The following is a 20,006-nucleotide window of genomic DNA, read 5'->3' on the forward strand; positions in this document are numbered from 1 at the left end:
ACACCTGGCTTCAGCCTGGCCTAACTGAAGATCCATTTCTTTACTTCTCTCACTGTCTCCCTCTCTCTGTCTGTAACTCTGCCTTTCAAATAAATAAAAATAAATATTTAAAAAAATTTTGTGCTTTCTTTACTGTTATCAACCAACTTGACAGTACTGTGTTTTGAACTTCTAAGAGTCCGCTGTCTTCAAATTTTGACCTTGACAATTTGTTTGCATGAGTAAGATGATATTCTAAGATGAGTAGAATTGCATTCCATTGTTTGCTTTCACTTTTCAAGTATCATTCATCTTTAAAAATGTTTGCATATTACAACTTTGATATATTCTGGAGGCTTCCCACTAAGAGTAATTTAGTAAAATTAGTACACTGATTCCACTCAAAAATAGTTTTATTTTGCATCAGAATAATGGAATGGTGACCCCTAAATAGCTAAGTGAATTAAAGAACTAAAATTAGAGAAAATCCATTTCACTTCTTGTCTCATACAAAGAGGAATTACTTTCTTCAGTAAAGAAAAAAAAATTATTTGAATATTTTTTGTCCTTTTTAACTCAAAGCAACTTTTTCCCTGGATTTATGTCTGTATTTGGAAAGGAAAGTTTTGCCTTAATCCTTGTGTTATTTGTAATCCTGATATTTTACCTCATAGATTTCACTGATAGTCACTTATTTTATAAAACCTATATCATAATACTTGTGTGAGTTTTGGATAAGCACAGAGTAGATGCCAACAAGAAGCAAGAAGCAATGAATGACTGGAAACACAAGACATATACGTCCCATTCTTAGAACTACTGGAATCTATTTGTCAGTTGCTCTTGTAAAACTCTTCTTCCTTCATGGTGAAATCTTACCTTCAATGATTAAAACAAAATGGCAGCTATGGAAAAAATGACTAATGAATTAAACACTGTGGTGGGTGAACAACACAAACAGAAGTTTACAACTGAATGTTAGACCTGATAATTGACACTTGGCATGAATATCCATTCTACTTAGTAACTGCTCAAGCGCTACCATAGAAGATTATAGCATGATAATTACATCAAACAAGACCACATTTACCAAGGGTTCAGGAAAAGGCTTTGCCTTTTGAGATGGATCTTGAGGAGGCATAATTCAAGATGATGTGGATATACACAGAGAACAGCTTCTAAGAATAAGGAGCAGCATTTATAAGGAAAAATGACATGAATGTAGGAAACCCTTCAATGTTCCATGTGGTTGAAAATAACGGTCTATTTAGGAGACAAGACTGAAATTATAAATCACAAAAATATTCCTGATACATAGAGTATACCTTTTAGAGTATAAAAAGGTGAGAAATGGACTGCGAGTGCTCAAGTATTTATTCATATTTATCTTTTCTGGTAAGCGCAAAAATAAGAGATTTGGAGCCATACACATCCTGTTAGTCGAGGCCCTTACTGGATATAAAACCATGATAATAATATTTACCTTGCAAGGTTATAAGAAAAACGGAAGGAAAAGCTTACAGAATAGAGCTATCATGTGGTATGTGTTTATTGCATTGCTCAACAAATAATGTGTTGAGTACCTCCAGTGTATAATGAAATTGGGGATACCATGGTGAATACAAGATAGCCAAGGGTTAATTTATTGGTGTTGAAATCCAGTTATTGATTCTAGTAATGTTGGTGGTTAGGAATGGTTTCTTGTATTAAATCACATTGTTTAGCTGAGATGTGAATGACTGAGAACCATACAAGTGAACATCGTGAGAAAATATTACAAAATGGTCTAAAATCAAAAGGAACTTATTTAGTTTGAGAATAAAAGCATAGCCAGTGTAGCCAGCAGGAAGACAGGATGATGAACAAATCAATTAATGAGCCAACATCATATCCGAAGAGTATGAGCATGTAACCAGTTGCACAGATTTGCAAACCAGATTAAGGAGTTTTGATTACTACTCAAAGTAGAGATAAAGAGGAAAAATTGACATAATTTCATATTTACATTAAAAAGATAACTTTGGCTACACATACAGTACCAACATACACGTGCCCTTATTAAAGGGATACATTCCAAGACCCTATTGAATGCTGAAACCTCAAACAGTACAGAACCCTATACACACATTTGTCTCTTCCAAAGAAGATCAGTTCCAGGATCCTTCACAGATACCAGAACACGCAGATTCTCATGTCCTTTAATTTGCACATCCTCTCGTATACTTTAAATCATCTCTTAATTATGGTACCTAACAATATAAATGTTATATAAATTATTGTCATTGTGTATTTCTTAGGGAAAAATGAGAGGGGAAACAAGTCTGTACATTCAGTAAAGATTGAATTCTTGTGTTTCAAATATTTTAAATCCACAGGTGACTCAGGTTTTAAATCTGCAGATGCAGATGGTCAATTGTACTATGTTTGTTTTCCTATATATATCTATGATAAAGTTTAATTTATAAATTAGGCACAATAGAGATTACCTACAATAACTCAACAAAATAGGCAAATTATAACAATGTATTATAATAAAAATGATGTGAATGTGGTCTCTGCATCTTAAAGAGTTGGGACAAATATTAATATTTGCATACTGTGACTGATCATTGATAACTGAAACCTTTGAAAGGGATTTCATAGACACAGGGCCTGTTCTCTATTATCCTTGTTTTGTTGCTTTAACACATATTGCAACTTTTTTCTCTGCAGAAGCAGTAGTCATTTCCATTTGTAACATAACTTGCTAAAGTAGCCAATTAATAATCTTAGCTTGTTAAATCGGTGTGATTTGTGAAAGAGAGAAATATTTTGGCCAGTCTTCTAAAGGGAACTCATTGCTGGGCCAAGTACTTAAATCAGATAAAATGTCACAAGATCTCAATTACAATTGTTTTTGCAGGTTGAGAAATAAGCTTAGCTTTAATCTTTTTTTGTCTTTTCTAATATGTGTGCCATAAAGGAATCAGTTGCTGATTTTCATTTTGTTTAATGATGCCCCAAGGATCTAAACATTTGATTCTCTTTCAAAAAGAACAAGCAATTATAAGAAGCATTTTCAATTAATTTATTCAAATTCAAATTGGCACTATTGGGGAGTTAATTTGGCAATATTTTGGAGATAATTCCAAATTTGGGATAATGACATAGTACCTGCCCATAATCTGATTAACCAAATATTTTAGTTTTATCTAGCAGTTTCTTGAAGGGAAATATACTACTTTTATGAAAAGAAATGCTTGGAATTTCTTACCACCTTTTTTTTAATTGGTTACTATTAAAATACTAAATTGATTTCTTGAGAGCTAAGTTATGGTATACATAGTAATACTGTTTATTTAACTTTTCATGTCATCTTTCAGCACTAAAAAAAATACTATCTTAGCATTATCATAGAAAACTATGAGCTTTTGGAGCACCTCAATATTTTCTTTCATCTGTTCCTTTCTAATTCATCAATATTGCAAATTGATGATTTGCTGCCACAATCTTTCTTTAGCGTTAACTACAAGACCAAATACTAGTACTACAGACTTACAAGATGTAGTAGTTGACAACCCTTGCAGTGTGATTTGAAGGAATTAGAAGGAAGGCCTCTGGCCTATGACTCATGAATTTTACTACTAGAAATATGTCCCTTTAACTCAAGGAAAGTAGCAGACATGCTCCCTTTTATATATCTGAATTGCTAAAATACCTTAGTTTTATTTATTTATCTGAGTACGTTGATGAGTTGTTGCTCAGTGGCATAACAGGAATAAATGATATGAATATGAGATAATCTTAATGTCTGATGAGTGCATTGTTTTTACTGCATACTAAACATCATTTTTTTTAACTTTTATTTAATGAATATAAATTTCCAGTGTACAGCTTATGGATTACAATGGCTTCCCCCTCCCATAACTTCCCTCCCACCTGCAACCCTCCCCTCTCCCGCTCCCTCTCCCCTTCCATTTGCATCAAGATTCATTTTCAATTCTCTTTATATACAGAAGATCAATTTAGTATAAAGATTGCAACAGTTTGCACCCACATAGAAACACAAAGTGAAACATACTGTTTGAGTACTAGTTATAGCATTAAATCACAATGGACAGCACATTAAGGACAGAGATCCCACATGAGGAGCAAGTGCACAGTGGCTCCTGTTGTTGACCCAACAAATTGACACTCTAGTTTATGGCGCCAGTAACCATCCTAGGCTGTCGTCATGAGTTGCCAAGGCTATGGAAGCCTTCCAAGTTTGCTGACTCTGATCATATTTAGACAAGGTCATAAAAGACAGAGTGAGGATAGTAACCAATGATCCTAAGAGTGGCATTTACCAGGTTTGAACAATTATACAGCATTAAGTGGGGAAGAGGACCATCAGTACACACAGGTTGGGAGTAGAGCCATTGGTGGTAGAGTAGAGGTTATGATTACAAAGGAATGAGGCCCAAGTGCACTAGACAGGGCCTAGAACAAAGGACAGAGTCATTATTAGAGCAGCTAAGAAAGGTGCTGTCTAAGCTACAAGTAATTTTTCTGATTGAGAGGCAAATAGAACCTGATAGAAGGGGCTTGATAATAATCTGGTGGGCTTTAGGCCTTGTAAGTGAAGAGGCCCAGACCTATCTATCTCTTCACATGGGGTATATCCTAAGGGAGGTGTGCACCTCCTAGGGGAAGGCACTCTGTTGACTTGCATTACTTGGCTGGCCTGGGAGGAGAGCTGGCCAGGTCAAGGCAGGGGGCATCTCTAACAAGAAATTTACAGTTCTGCCTGCAATGTTGCTGACCCTACTTGACCATCCCCTCAGCTGCAGTGGTCCCTTTGGAATGAGTTTATTCCTTCATGATTGATGAGTTGCCTGGTTTTAAGAGATAGTCTGAAAAACAGAATCTCTTTTTTAAGAAATGAGGTAATGTGGCCGGCGCCGCGGCTCACTGGGCTAATCCTCCGCCTTGTGGCGCCGGCACACCGGGTTCTAGTCCCGGTCGGGGCACCGGATTCTGTCCCGGTTGCCCCTCTTCCAGGCCAGCTCTCTGCTGTGGCCAGGGAGTGCAGTGGAGGATGGCCCAAGTGCTTGGGTCCTGCACCCCAGGGGAGACCAGGAGAAGCACCTGGCTCCTGCCATCAGATCAGTGTGGTGCGCCGGCCGCAGCGCGCCTACCGCGGCAGCCATTGGAGGGTGAACCAACGGCAAAGGAAGACCTTTCTCTCTGTCTCTCTCTCTCTCACTGTCCACTCTGCCTGTCAAAAAAAAAAAAAAAAAAAGAAAGAAATGAGGTAATGCTTACATCTAACTGAAGCAGTGTTTGGAATAAAGTCAACTATGAGTAAATGTTTGTTGTTATTTTCTTTATGGTATTATTATAATTGCATAATTAAATTACTAAAAAGAATTTTAATATCTGTTGATGTGTTGTTTTAATCTCTTTTGAATTAGTTATTCATAAAGAGAAAGCTAAGCAAATGTTATGATTACCTTCCTTAAATTATGTTAGCTTTCTTTGTCTTGCTCTCATCTTTAGCTCATAATCTTTGTGCTTTCCATGAAACATGATTTATTTATTTAGTTTCCTTTATTTGTCATTCAGTTCCTTCATCCATTAATGTGGAAGTGTGAACAAAAGGCATGATGTGGTTCCTACAAAGGCTTCTCTAATTTTTTTTTTTTTTTAATTTTTTGACAGGCAGAGTGGACAGTGAGAGAGAGAGAGACAGAGAGAAAGGTCTTCCTTTTGCCCTTGGTTCACTCTCCAATGGCTGCCGTGGCCGGGGCACCGCGCTGTTCCAAAGCCAGGAGCCAGGTGCTTCTCCTGGTCTCCCATGGGGTGCAGAGCCCAAGCACTTGGGCCATCCTCCACTGCCTTCCCGGGCCATAGCAGAGAGCTGGCCTGGAAGAGGGGCAACCGGGACAGAATCCGGTGCCCCGACTGGGACTAGAACCCGGTGTTCTGGCGCCGCAAGGTGGAGGATTAGCCTAGTGAGCCAAGGTGCTGGCCAGGCTTATCTAATTTTATGTATTAATCGTTTTAAAGTCACATAATATGGCACACATCTTCCTAGCCACTTACAATATAAATATTCTAGACAGGGTAATTTAATTCAAAACTTTTTTTATTAAGACACATCCAAGCAATTGTGTACCTTATGTTGGATGTTATGTGTACCCAGCAAAAAAAAAGGAGATTTTATGACAAAGTAGCATTTAAGAAGCTACTGTATTTCTATCTTCTCTGGATATAATGTTTATTATAGGCTATGATATAAAGTACTATGGTGTAGATCTTGCTACAGCAGATAGCTGTAAGAGATGTAAGAGATGATAGCTAAAAAATGTGGTGGACATCTGGGAATCCAAATACTGTACACTGAGGAGATGAAAAGGATGATGTGCAGGACCAGCCTGATCCATATCATCTGAGGACAAAGTATTGAAAAATAGCTTGAGGGGGCCGGCGCCGTGGCTCAACAGGCTAATCCTCCGCCTTGCGGCGCCGGCACACCGGGTTTTAGTCCCGGTTGGGGCACCGATCCTGTCCCGGTTGCCCCTCTTCCAGGCCAGCTCTCTGCTGTGGCTAGGGAGTGCAGTGGAGGATGGCCCAAGTCCTTGGGTCCTGCACCCCATGGGAGACCAGGAGAAGCACCTGGCTCCTGCCATCGGAACAGCGCGGTGCGCCGGCCGCAGCGCGCTACCGCGGCGGCCATTGGAGGGTGAACCAACGGCAAAAGGAAGAACTTTCTCTCTGTCTCTCTCTCTCTCACTGTCCCTCTGCCTGTCAAAAAAAAAAAAAAAAAAAAAAAAAAAAAGAAAAGAAAAAAAAAAAAAAAAAAGAAAAATAGCTTGAGGGGCCAATGCTGTGGCATACTGGATAAAGCCATGGCCTACAGTGCTGGCATCCCATATGGATGCCGGTTTGAGACCTGGCTGTTCCCCTTCTGATCCAGCTCTCTGCTATGGCCTGGGCAAACAGTGGAAGACAGCCCAAGTCCTTGGGCCCCTGCACCCACATGGAAGATCCAGAGGAGGCTCCTGGCTCCTGGCTTTGGATCGGTGCAGCTCCAGCCATTGCAGCCAACTGGGGAGTGAAGCAGTGGAAGGAAGACCTTTCTCTCTCTCTCTCTCTCTCTGTGTAACTCTGACTTTCAAATAAATAAATAAATCTTTTTTAAAAAATGAAAAATAGCTTGAAAGAAATTAACTGATTTATTTGTAGCATTTTATTACAAAATTAATACTTATAAAACTTGAAAATAGTAAAGAAAACTTACTCTCCCTTCAGTTCTACTCCATTCTAATTAGCTCTGTGCCTCCCTACTATATTTGCTTCAATCTTCAAGAAAGAGGTGTCTCATAAACAGACTTAGTAGAAGCATAGCTTTTTAAAAATGTATATAAATCCACAATTTATGTCCATCTCACTCATCCATCTTTTTTAGTGTTATTGAGTTGTAATTAGTAAATAAAAATTATATACATAGCTTGACATTTTGATATATGTTGTGAAATGATCAGCATCACCACAATCAAGTTAATCAACAAATCCATCTCCACAGACAATTGCCATTTTCTTTTTTATTGGGGTGCAGGGTATGAGAAAAATTAAGGTCTACCTTCTCAGCAAGTTTTAAGCATACAAAATGTTATTATTTTTACAGATTCGTTTATCCATTTGAAAGGTAGAATTACAGAGACAGAAAAGGAGAGAGAGAGAAAGAGATATCTTCAATCCACTGGTTTACTACTCAAATTGTCACAAGGGTCAGTGCTGGGCCAAGCCGATGCTAGGAGCCTGGAACTACAACCAGGTATTCCACATGGTTAGGAGGGGTCCAAGTACTTGGACCATCTTCCACTGCTCCCTGTATTAGCAGGGAGATGGATCAGAACTGGAGCTGCCTAGACTTGAACCAGTACTCATTTGGGATGCTGGCATTGCAAACAGTGGCTTAACCTGCTGTGCCACAACACTGGCTTAATCACAATGTACATATATCTCCAGAACTTATTCAACTTGCCTAACTAAGACATTGTACCATTGAACAATATCCCCCTTTTCCCTTTCCTCTCAGCCCCTGGTAACACCACTCTGTTCTCTGCTTCTATGAGTTTGACTACTTTGTATTCTACATGTAAGTGAAATCATGAAGTATTTGTCTTTTTATATCTGGTTCTTGTATTCCAAATTCATCACATTGTGGAAAGCTGCAGGATTTTCTTCTATTTTATGGATCCATAATATATATATATATATATATTTAATTATTTAGCTATCAATGAGTACAAATGCCATTCCATGTTTTGATTTTTGTGAATAACGCCACAAAGAACATACAGTGTAAATATCTCTGTGAGGGTGTGATTCAGTTATCATTGGGCATATATCCACATGTAGGATTGTTATTAGATCACATATGTAGCTCTGTTTTCAATGTTTAAAGGAACATGTTATACCATAATGTCTATACCAATTTACATTGCTGACAGTGTACAAGGGCTCCCTTTTGTTCACATCCTCACCAACACTTGTGTTCTTTTGTTTTGGATAATAAGCATCCTAAAAGGTGTGAGGATCTCATTGTGGTTTTGATTTGCATTTTCATTATGGTTAGTGATGCTGAGCATCATTGTATTAACCTCTTGGTCACCTGTGTGTACTTTTTTTAGAAATGTCTATTCAGATATTTTATGTTTTTAAAATCAGATTATTGAGTGTTTCTTATTAAGTTGTATGAATTCCTTATGTTTGAGTATCTTGAGTATTAACTCCAAATCAGATATATCACTTGCAAATATTTCTACCATTCCATAGGTTGCCATTTCATTGTACTGATCATTGTTTTTAGTTTGATGTAAGCTCATCATTCATCTATCCTTGGCTGTTTTCTTCCTTTGCTAGCCAATGGTATTAGAAAGGTGAATAAGACTAATTTCAAATCAATTGCTCTAATACTATTTAGCGTTTCAATGATTTGCTTTCAACCATTTGCTATACACTGCCATCTAGATGCCCCAGACACCATGATGTTCCAAAAAACATTACCCCTATACCATTCACTGCTCCTCTTGGAGCATGTACCTTTCAGCCATGTATGCAGAAAACTTCCAGTCATTGTTATAGTGTCTCCCATACTTGCTATATTAAATAATTCATCACATACTGTATTCCTACCCTGATACTCTCACAGTTTCTCTTTTATGCTATCTGCTCTTTTCCACTCTTACAGTTGCTGTACTAACTTGGACCATTTTCTTCTCTGTGGACTATTACAGTAACCTTTCTATACGTACCAGTTTTTCACTACTCTCTCCAGACTTTAGTCTTTTCACAATGAAGTAAAAATATTTCTAAGTTATTTATACACAAACATACATATATATCATAAATATGTCATGCCATTTATTTTATCTATATATCTTTTTGCTTAAAAACAATATATCTTCCATAGTATAACTTCTAAAATTCTTTCCCCATCACCTTTAAGTTCATCCAGTGAGGCTATACAATCACACCTTTTTATCCTTGCTGTTGTTCCTGACTGGAAATATTTTAGTCAAATTTTATACAGCTGAACAAAAGGCCATAGTCTCCTTTGTAAGACCAACTTCGCTTTCCACACAGACTATAACATGTTGTGCCATATGTTCTTACAGCTCTGATCCAATCCTCTGTCATGGGAACTAGTCACAGTGGATCACGTTTTATGGTTTACTTGTTAGTCTCCCTGACCCTATTCTCCTACCAGACCTGCATGCCAGAAACTTTGCACCTGCATATGAATTAGTTTCTGTGTCTCAAACAAACAGCAGCCTGCCCATTCAAATTGGGTAGGCAAACATTACAGGTCAAAAAATTCTGCGTATCAGAAAATTTTATATTGCTAATCTTAGTCATTTTTAAAGAATCCACTAAAGGAGACCAGAGGTGTAAATTTTGAAAGTTGTTTCTTCACGCAGCTGAGTATGGATGGACATATGTGTAAAACATACATCTATTTCAAATAGATATCCATGTTACTACACCCAGTGTTGAATTGTTCAAACCACATAGACTAGAGGAACAAAGGATGTGCATATAAAATGTAGACCACCAAACCATCTCCCGTTCTTCTCTTTAGATAAGATGGGTAAAGTAAATGTGAGGTGCAATAAAAAATTAGGACAATCCAGAATAAATGAGTACTTACCATTCATTTGTGATGTGCCACTTCAGGGTAAATTTGCTTCTAGATTCTGGGAAAGCAACCAAAATTCTGAAGATGTATTCTGCCTGCTGTTCAAGAATAGCATATACATAAACCCTTCTGTTGTTTCCTTTTTGGTTGACTTATTTTAAGGTAACATAATTTCTATGGATGCTTTACTGTATTTAAAAATATCTTACATTGTTAGAACATTTTGAAGTTCACAGGTGTCTTTGCACATACTTTCTCTTTTATTTATTTATTTATTTTTGAATAGCTTAGAGACAGAGAAAGACAAAGAGAAATTTTCTTTCTGTTGGTTCACTCCCCAAAGGCTTGGGCTTGTCCAAGCAGGGGCCTAGATCTCCATACAGATCTCCCACATGGCTCCTAGGGAACTAACCATGTGGGCCATCACCTGTTCTCACACATGGTACACATAAGCAAAAAGCAATTCAGCAGAACCAGGCCTCCAGCCCAGGCACTAAAGTATGGGATGTGACCATTACAAGTGGCATCTTGGCCTCTGTGCCAACCACATACTCCTGTTGTCTCATTTTAATAAAACAGAGAACTGGGGGAAGAAAGCCAAGCATTGTCATACCCATTTTTCTGAGGAAGGATCAAGTGTGCAGAAAAGTGGAATTGTTTTCTAAAATCACCAGAGCTAAAAATTGGCAGACAATCTAGGTCTAATATAAGGTTAGTTCACTTAATTAAATTACACTGATTTCTCAGCAGTTAAGAGTGATGGGTCAGCATTGTGGTACAGCAGGTTAAGAAGGTAGTGCAGGATGGTTTAAATACTTGAGCCTTTGCCACCCTTGTGGGAGACCAGTGTGGGGTTCCTGGTTCCTGTCTTAAGCCCGACAAGACCTGGCTCTTTTGGCCATTTGGAAAGTTAAGCAGCAAATGAAAGATCTCTTTCTTTCCCCACCCCACCCTCCCCCGTGTATGTATGTTTTCCTCTCTTTGTGTCTCTCTGCCTTTCAAATAAATAAATCTTGAATAAAAGCTATGTAATAAATCCTTAGTTCTGAATACTTTTATTTTGTTACTTATGTACTTGTATTTATCATTAATCTTTGCCACTTTTAGCTAAAGTTTAAAAAGCTGAAGGAGTAATAAGTAGGATATCTTTTCTCATGGCATCTGTCAGTCCTGTCTCAGTGCTTATATTCTAAATAAAAGATATATGGGTGGGATAAAGCCAATGCCCTCTTGATTAGTTTTCCACAGCTGCCATGAAAAATTGCCGCAAATGTAGCGGCTTAAAACAACACCAATTTATGACCGTGGAGTTATGGAGGCTGGAAGTCTGCAGGGTGCTCACTGGGCCACAAATCATTGTATCAGTAGGACTGTGCTCCATCCTAGTGGGTCTAAGGGGAGAATCTGTTTCATTACTCTTCCATATTAACAGGCTCCCAGGGTTACTACAGGAATGTCTTTGTGGAACTATTATTCTACATTCTGCTTTCTTATCAAAATGGAGGGAGAAATGGCTTCAGAAAGGAAGAAGAATTGAAAACACCATATAGATGAGGTAGTCAACAGAGGCTTAACTTTTGACTTTGAAAATAAATCACACGAGGTTGAAACTGGTTGTAAGTTTGGAATTAATTGTATCATCAATATCATATTAGGAAAAGAACACTCATGTAAGATAGTCATTGTAATAACATCTACTCATAAGGAAGTCTATAATATTACTGAATTTCTATTCCATTCATACAACTGACATTTATGGTCTTATAAAAATATGCATTCCTGGGGGCATGCGCAGGCTCCATTTTGGGCTGCAGCGGGAGCCTGAGTAGCCACCACTCAAGTGCGCAGGCGCCTGGTAGTTACCGGTCTCGCCCTGGAGCAGAAAGTGCTTGCGTTCCAGGCCCGAAAGAAAAGGACCAAGGCCAAGAAGGACAAAGCCCAGAGGAAGTGAGTCTTGTGCCCCCAGCATCCCACTGTCCGGATTTCCTCCGGCCCCTCCTGTGCTCTGGTTCCGGGTCTCCACCGGGCGCTGGGTTCTGACACCCTGGTGGTTACAGACGCGTGGCCTCGGGGCGGCCTGGAGGGTCGCCCTCCAGAAACCATGTGCAAGGGCGGAATTTAGCAGCCCCAGGCCTTCCGGAAAGGCTGTTGGAGAAGGACCCGAGCCCGCAGGTGCCTGCTGCCCCAGCTCCACAGAGCGGTGTGAGCGCTCTGCTTTCCGCTTCCTTACCGGCTGCCGGTAGGCCGTCAGGAGGTTCTTGAGTGCTTTTGCGTGTTTACTTTTGGTTCCGCCGGCCACATGCTGCCTCTCAGAGAGGCGGGCCTGGAGCTTTGCCCTGAGTCAGTCAACTTCCTGAAGCTGCAAGGCGCATGCCTCCCGGGCGGCGTGCGGGCGGACGGAGCGCCGTGCACGGGTTCGGGGTGTGTGTGCCAGGTTCTCTAAACCGCCTGTCTTCACACGGGAAGTCGGTAACCTTCTGGACCCGGCAGTGCCGCGGCGTCCTTTTTGGATTATCTGCTAGTTCTAAAGCCAACGCTGGTGATCCTGCTCTGGTGTATTAAGCGCCACGTGCAGTTTTGTGAGCGGGATGCGTAACAGCGGTATTTAGCGCTATTGTGGCAAACACAAAAATTGGTCACAGCCTTGTGGCCAGGGTTTTTTTTTAGCAAGTGAGGCTTAGCCGTAAGAACTTAACATCTTGTCCTAACACTTAATTGTACAGGGTCTTGGAAAGCAACTCTAAGGACAATTTGTATTTTTTTTTTTTTAAATTGCCCGTCTAGTTGCTGTTTTTAGATACATTGTCCTCACTACCCTTTTCTATTTATTTGCTCTTTTGTGGTGTTGTAAAATCCAATTCTTTCTGGGCTGATAAACCGCATTTCAAAGGCCTCCCCTAGGTTACCCCACATGTGACAGTACCAGACAGCATGGGTGTGTGTGTGTGTGTTGTTTTTGGAGGCTACCTGATGTTTGGGGAGAGCACATAAGAACTTTTCTTTCAATAGAACTGAAGTGGTAGGTGACCTCACCTCTTGCTCCATTTTCTATTCTCTGTCTTATGAATTTTTTTTTATTTTGTAAGAGCTTGGTTACCAGTGTGTGAGCTTTGTGTGTGTGTGTGTGTGTGTGTTTATCTCTTGATTATCCATTGATTGGTTGGATTAACGGAAACATCAAGGTGCTAACCTGGTTGTAGTATGCAGTTAGAATGTAAGTGTACTTTTTTGTTTCTTGGTTATTTCTTATAGAACTGATATGAATGTGTTATGTTGCATTTTCTACTGATGAAAAGCGATAATAAGTCTATTATTCAGTGCGTATTTTAGAAGTCCTGATCTCTTACACCACATGGCCTGCTCTCTTGAAAATTATATTAGTGTGAATCAAGCTGTAATTTGGGAGATAAAACTGTAATTATAGAGATGAGCATATACTTTAGATATTCGTTAATTTTGATCATAATGAGGTTTATTTCTAAAGTCAGATGTACTTTGTGTTATCTTTTACTCTTCCATTCACTAGTCTGGGTAACCCAGAGTTACCTGTGTCCTTAATTATGTCATATTGAAAAATCCGAGTATGGATTGCAGATATTCTATCAGTCGTTTTGCTGGATATTCATCTTGTACAACTCTTGACTCCTGAAAATGTGTATGAAAAAACTGCCCCCATTTACTTGTAACACACACACACATATAAATATAAACATTCCTGGGAGTGGGTATTTAGCACAGCAGGTATCATGATGCTGGGGATACTACCATCCCATATCTGAGTGTTTGGGTTTCAGTCCTGACTCCACTTTGGGTTTCAGATTCCTGCTCATGTAGCCCCTGGGAGACAACATGCAGTGGCTCAAGAACTTGATTCCCTTCTAATCATATGGGAGAACCATATTAAGTTCTCAACCCCTGGCTTTAGCTAGGTGAAGCTCCAGTTTTTGTGGGCATTTGGGAAGTAAGGCAACTGATGGAAACTATATGTCTGTCTGTCTCTGTCTCTACCTTTCAAATAAATTAAATAAATAAATAAAAATATCTTTAAGTGTAATTTCCCAGACTCCACTTACCTCATATGATAAAGGAGGCCTTTGATGGTACTTAAAAATCTGCTTTTTAACAAAATCAGGTGATTCTGACGGAGGCGTCCATTGACTGTCACACTTTGGGTAACACTGTTATAGTAGTTTTTCCTCACCACTTAGAGACAGAATGGTTTAACATGCTCCTTGCTATTGGAACACCTCACTATGGAGAGCATTTACTCTTCAAAATTTACATTTAGTATGAGATGTCACAAAACAGAATCTGAATAAAAAGGGGATTATGAAAAAATGTATTTTCAAAACCAGTTATTGCAACTCTTTTGACATTTCAGGACTGTGGCCAATTAAAATAAATGGAATAACCATATGTATTTTCTTTTCTTCAAAAGACAATCCTTGACTGCCCATATTCACATAAAATTTTTTCAAGTGCTATGGGAGAGTCAAATGGGTATCCTCAGTAGTCACACCTTTATCATTTTCAGTCTGTTCCAAACTAAAGAGAAATTAAGTTCTTCATGTTACTGAGAAAATGAAAATATAACTGTTGAATTACCCAAAACATTGTTTTACTGTTACTATAGCCAGTTTGCTACATATGTAATATAAAATCAAAGGAGATTTTCTAATGCTAAAGTTAAAACACAATTATTAAACTTTCACAAACAGGTCCAATAGTCCCAAAAGAAATAGATTAACTTTAACATAAAATTGAGAGCAATTTTTCAATGAAGAAATCAATATTGATCTGTATTGCCAACAATAATGGCATGTTCCAAGCCAAATTGATTATAATTTTGTTTTATTGCATTAACACCCCTCATTTTAAGCCAGATATAAGCATCCTAATTTCACCTATGAGTAGTATAAAAATAATATGAAAGTTAATTTAAAAACTAATTATTTGAAAAATGAAATTATCCTAGTTTTATTAAAATTACAGATTATGTTACTAAATATCAGCACTAACTCTACAGTTTATTTTTAGAATATCACATAGTTCCTTATAACCAAATTAAACTCTACTAATTCATAATTGCTTTGGATAGTTCAATTAACTTCTCTGACTAAACCATTCTAATCTAACATGATATAGTTAGTGTGAACTTAAAGTCCTGTACGTGGCTGAAAAAGTCTACAACTCTTACTCATCTCTCCAGTTTCCCTGATGTTTCCTATCTACACCCACCTGATACCTTTTTTTTTTAAGATTTATATATTTTTTTATTTTTTTGAAAGAGTTACAGAGAGAGGTAGAGACAGAGAGGTCTTCCATCTGCTGGCTCACTCCCCAGATGGCCTCAATGGCGGGAGCTGCACAGATCTGAAGACAGGAGCCAGGAGCTTCCTCTGGGTCTCCCATTTGGGTGCAGGGGCCCAAGGACTTAGGCCATTGTCTACTGCTTTCCCAGGCCATAGCAGAGAGCTGGACTGTAAGAGGAGCTGCCAGGACCAGAACCGGTGCCCATATGGGATGCTGGTGCCTCAGGCCAGAGCATTAACCCGCTGTGCCACAGCGCTGGCCCCCCACCTGATATCTAGCTACTATAAATCAATTTCTGTAACCCATGTGAGCTGTCCCTTTTCTGAAGCTACTAGCATGCCTTTTCTATGTTAACAACACAACTGTTTCTATATGTCTTGCTTGAATATTGCTACTTGTCTTCAGGTCTCAATTTTATTTCCTTAATAAGTAAATTGTTCCTTACACATAAAATCCAGGTAAGAGACCTGAAATACTGTTCTCATGACCTCAGTACAGCCTAAAATCTTACACATATTACTGTCTTATTCTTGTCTACACTGTGAATGAATGTGAAAGAAAGTGAAGGTTGATAATGAATTCCAAAACAAGGTAGATAGAAGGAATAAGTTCCAGTGTTCCATGCAAAACAAGCAACTACAGTTCATAACAACACCATAAATATTTTATGATGAACTGAAAGACAGATGGGTAAAAGGCTCCAAGTTTAAAGATTGGAAATAGAAATACTAATTATATATCTCATTGGGTCAATATACATTGCATATGTGTTCAAATATTACACTGTAGCTCATAAACCTTTATACTTGTTACTGATAATCTAAAATGCGAAAAAAATATGTGAGTATTTGGCAGTGATTAAGACATTAGAAAAGATACTCACATTCCACATTAGAATGCCATGTTTGAGTTCTAGCTCTGCTTCAAATTTAGCTCTTGCTAATGCACATACTAGGTGTTAGCAGATGGTGGCTCAAGCATTTAGGTAAAGATCACCCCCTCTGGAGAACAAAATGAGCCCTGGATATTTATTTTTGGGAATGAATCAGAGGATGTAAGAGCTCTCTACATTGTTCTCTCCCTCTCCTGTCTTTCTATCTCTCTGCCTTTCAAATAAAATGGAAATAAATAAATAACATTTTAAAAAAGAAAATTAGAATAAAATAAGAAAGTGCTGTTTGGGGGATTGAAATGTAACTGAGACCAGATAACTGACTCCAAAATCTTTCAAAATAATGGTAAAAGATAACATGTAAACACAGATGAAAATGTCGTGTGCTAAATGCTTAAATAAGCCAATGATAGAGCATTATAAATATGTAACAATAAGCCAATGACAGAGCATTGTAAATATGTAACAATATGTAACCAATCAGTCCCCTTTCACATTGAGGTTGACAAAATATAAAACAGATTGAAACTCTTTTTAAATGTAGGTCAAGAAGGCAAGTACCTTCTCCATTTTAAATTAACAGTTTGATTCTTTACCCTTTCCTTGTTTAGGAATTGGAAAGAGCTTTCATCCACTCATTGGGAATTTTATGAATCATGGCAAGATGGCAGCTCAGCCTTTACCACTCTCATTGTTCTCACATTCATATCCTATACAGTAACTACAATATTCATTTTTAAGTTTCCCATTTTACTTGAACATAAAGTTTGGGCATTTAATTAACATTGTCTAAATGAAAAAATAATAGAAATGACATAAATTAATTATTATACTCAGACATTTTGTCACTGATAAAACTATTTCTTGATAGTAGCCATATTAAATGCAAGATCAACTGAATACAATTTCAAAGACAAAAACTGTTACTAGGAGAATGATATCTAATGTTTGTTTTTTTTCTAATGTTTGTTAAATGCAAATGAATTTTCATGTGTTCCTGAATTTCTTTAATTCACTGAAATTCAAAGACAGGACTTCTTAACAACCACCTACAGATGCCATCAATTTGAAGCCACACTTTATGTTTGAAGTAGAATTTATTGCTTACCTGAAAGATGTATAAAGCATGGAGAATGTATAAATCTATGTGCATTTGGACAGTGAGAAGTTTAAATATTTATTTTTTCTATTTAATAGTAAACTATTCTCCCCATTTTTGTTCATGATATTTATGAAATGTCTACATATTTTATTTTGATCACCTGAGTGTTCATGATGTCTTAACATTTTGCTATGCAAGTAAACCAGTTTTGCAGTGAATTTCACAATTTTTGATTAAGGATGAATTCAGCGAAGTACATAACATAGATGTGTAATTTTTATTGGAAGGCATGATTTTTAAATCTATTCAGGTAGCCAAGTTTAGGTCTCTATAACTTAAAAGTTACTATATAATTTAAAAACTCACATGTATTGGATGATTTTTGTATTGTTAGTTGAGAGGAAAAATAAGGACAAAGAATCTATGCAAAAATAGTATCATGTGACCAGGTATAGGCTATATTAAAAATAGTCGTTAGCAAAAATTATGAATTTCTATGTAGTTGGACAACAAAGCTTCAATTTGCCAGCAAATTTTAAATTGTCTGCATAAGCAGTAAACTCAGTTATTCTAGCATTTTCATTAAGATGTGTGTGCTGCTAAGGATGCCTACATACATTGTATTACCATAGTTATTACTATTGGGAATTAAAAGTGTGTATCCAAAGGATACTTAATTTCCAAGTTTAAAAAGGAGCATTGCAAGTAAAAATGGAAATTTACTTTAGTATCACTATCTGGCACTATAAAACAAATCTTGTACTTTATGAAAAATAAAACAAATGCTGATTCAAGCAAGAAGCTTAGTTGTAAAATCAAAACCTCAGTAGCATTAGGCCATCATCTTAACATGAAAGTATTAACCTTCCCTCTGTAATCTTCAGAGACTTGTGAAGAATTGAAGCTATAAGTGCCTATGTGAAAAACAGAAATCTCTTCATGGAGACCATTTTTAAGAGCTAAAAGAGCTCCTTAGGGGATATGTTCTTAGAGTAGCTGACAGGCAGAGAGTTCATGTTTTTTTCAAAATTTTTCGTTATAGCTGAAACTCAGGAATGATAGTTAATGGTACATATTTTGAGTTGGTTTCCACCTTTAGATAATTAGGTATGAACTCATGGTGAGATTGAGCATGTTCCCAGTAAAAATTGTCTCCCCCTTGTGCTGGTGTTGTCTTTGTAAAAATCTCTCATATTTACTTACAGGAAAAAAAAACAGACATTTTTGTGATCCATTGTATGCTTGGATCCCATAAAGATCTAATTGTTTGAGTCATTTGTACAATGCCAAGGCCAAAGAATACCAGTTCCAAATATTTAGCATTCAAAGCACAGTTTTTTTGACCACTAGATTTAATAATTGCCATTTCTAGAGTTCTTTTGTTTACTATTTTTTAAAACTTCAAGTGTTGTTTTCCTTCTTTTTTTTTTTTCTTTAAATATTTATTTATTTTATTTGAAAGGCAGAGTCACAGAGAGGGTAAGATAGAGAGAGATCTTCCCTGGTTCACTGCTGTTTTGCTCCCCCAATGGCTTCAATGGCCAGGCTGGGCCAGACTGAAGTCAGGAGCAAGGAACGTCCTCTGGGTCTCCCACATGGGCCCCAGGACTTGATCCATCTTCTACTGCTTTCCCAGGAACATTAGCAGGAAGCTGGAACTGAAGTGAAGCAGCTGGGACTTGAACCTGTGCTCATATGGGATGCCAGCGCTGCAGACGGTGGCTTAACCCACTATATCACAGTGTTGGCCCCTGTTGCTTAATTTTTAATACAACAATTTGAGGTAATATAACTTGACACTTTAAAAATTCTGTCTTGAGGGGCCAGCGCTGTGGCGCAGTGGGTTAACACCCTGGCCTGAGGTGCCGAAATCCCATATGGGCCCCAGTTCTTGAGACTCAGCTGCTCCACTTCCAATCCAGCACTCTGCTGTGGCCGAGGGAAGCAGTGGAAAATGACCCAATCCCTTGGGCCCCTGCACCTGCATGGGATGCCTGGAAGAGGCTCCTGGCTCCTGGCGCCAAATGGGTGCAGCTCTGGCTGTTGCAGCCAATTGGGGAGTGAACCATCAGATGGAGGACCTCTCTCTCTCTCTCTCTCTCTCTGCCTCTCCTCTCTGTGTAACTCTGACTTTCAAATAAGTAAATACATCTTTAAAAAAAATTCTGTCTTGTGTCATATTCTTCCTTAATTTGATTTCAATTTAGTGTCCTTGACCTATTATGAACAAGACTTTTAAGAATCATCAAACACTAGAATCATTACCCAATTAATCTCACTGTTCCCCATAACCTTGAACTCAGAAAATCTGTATCTTTTTTAATGCTTGATTGCCCAGACAGTACCAGGTACTGTCTTTTATTATTTCAGAATCCAGTACCTTTTCCTAAATCCTGGGGTCAAATAAGAACGTCTCCTAAGTTACATATTCTTATATTTATGCTGCTTCAATTATTAGCTTAATAAATAAGAAATGTAGACACATTCCAGATATCTTGAGTTCTTTTGTCTATTCATAAGGATATAATTAAAGCTTATATGCAAATCATTAT

At 37.9% G+C, this 20,006-nt stretch overlaps 1 protein-coding gene and 1 long non-coding RNA gene across 4 annotated transcripts in view; one reads left to right on the forward strand and one right to left on the reverse strand.

Annotated features, from left to right (window-relative positions):
• The window catches only part of LOC133764663 (uncharacterized), a 39,934-nt gene extending 27,469 nt beyond the window's left edge, over positions 1 to 12,465 (reverse strand). Inside the window, exons 1-2 of the long non-coding RNA XR_009866464.1 lie at positions 12,378 to 12,465; positions 10,160 to 10,245 (exon numbers count right to left, since the gene is read on the reverse strand). This is a non-coding gene — a long non-coding RNA (uncharacterized LOC133764663). The remainder of the gene's footprint in view (positions 1 to 10,159; positions 10,246 to 12,377) is intronic.
• Positions 1 to 20,006, forward strand: part of GRIA4 (glutamate ionotropic receptor AMPA type subunit 4) — a 389,167-nt gene that overhangs the window by 55,712 nt on the left and 313,449 nt on the right. The window lies entirely within an intron of this gene.

The sequence above is a fragment of the Lepus europaeus genome, chromosome 7, assembly GCF_033115175.1.
Source record: "Lepus europaeus isolate LE1 chromosome 7, mLepTim1.pri, whole genome shotgun sequence".
Taxonomy (NCBI): domain Eukaryota; kingdom Metazoa; phylum Chordata; class Mammalia; order Lagomorpha; family Leporidae; genus Lepus; species Lepus europaeus.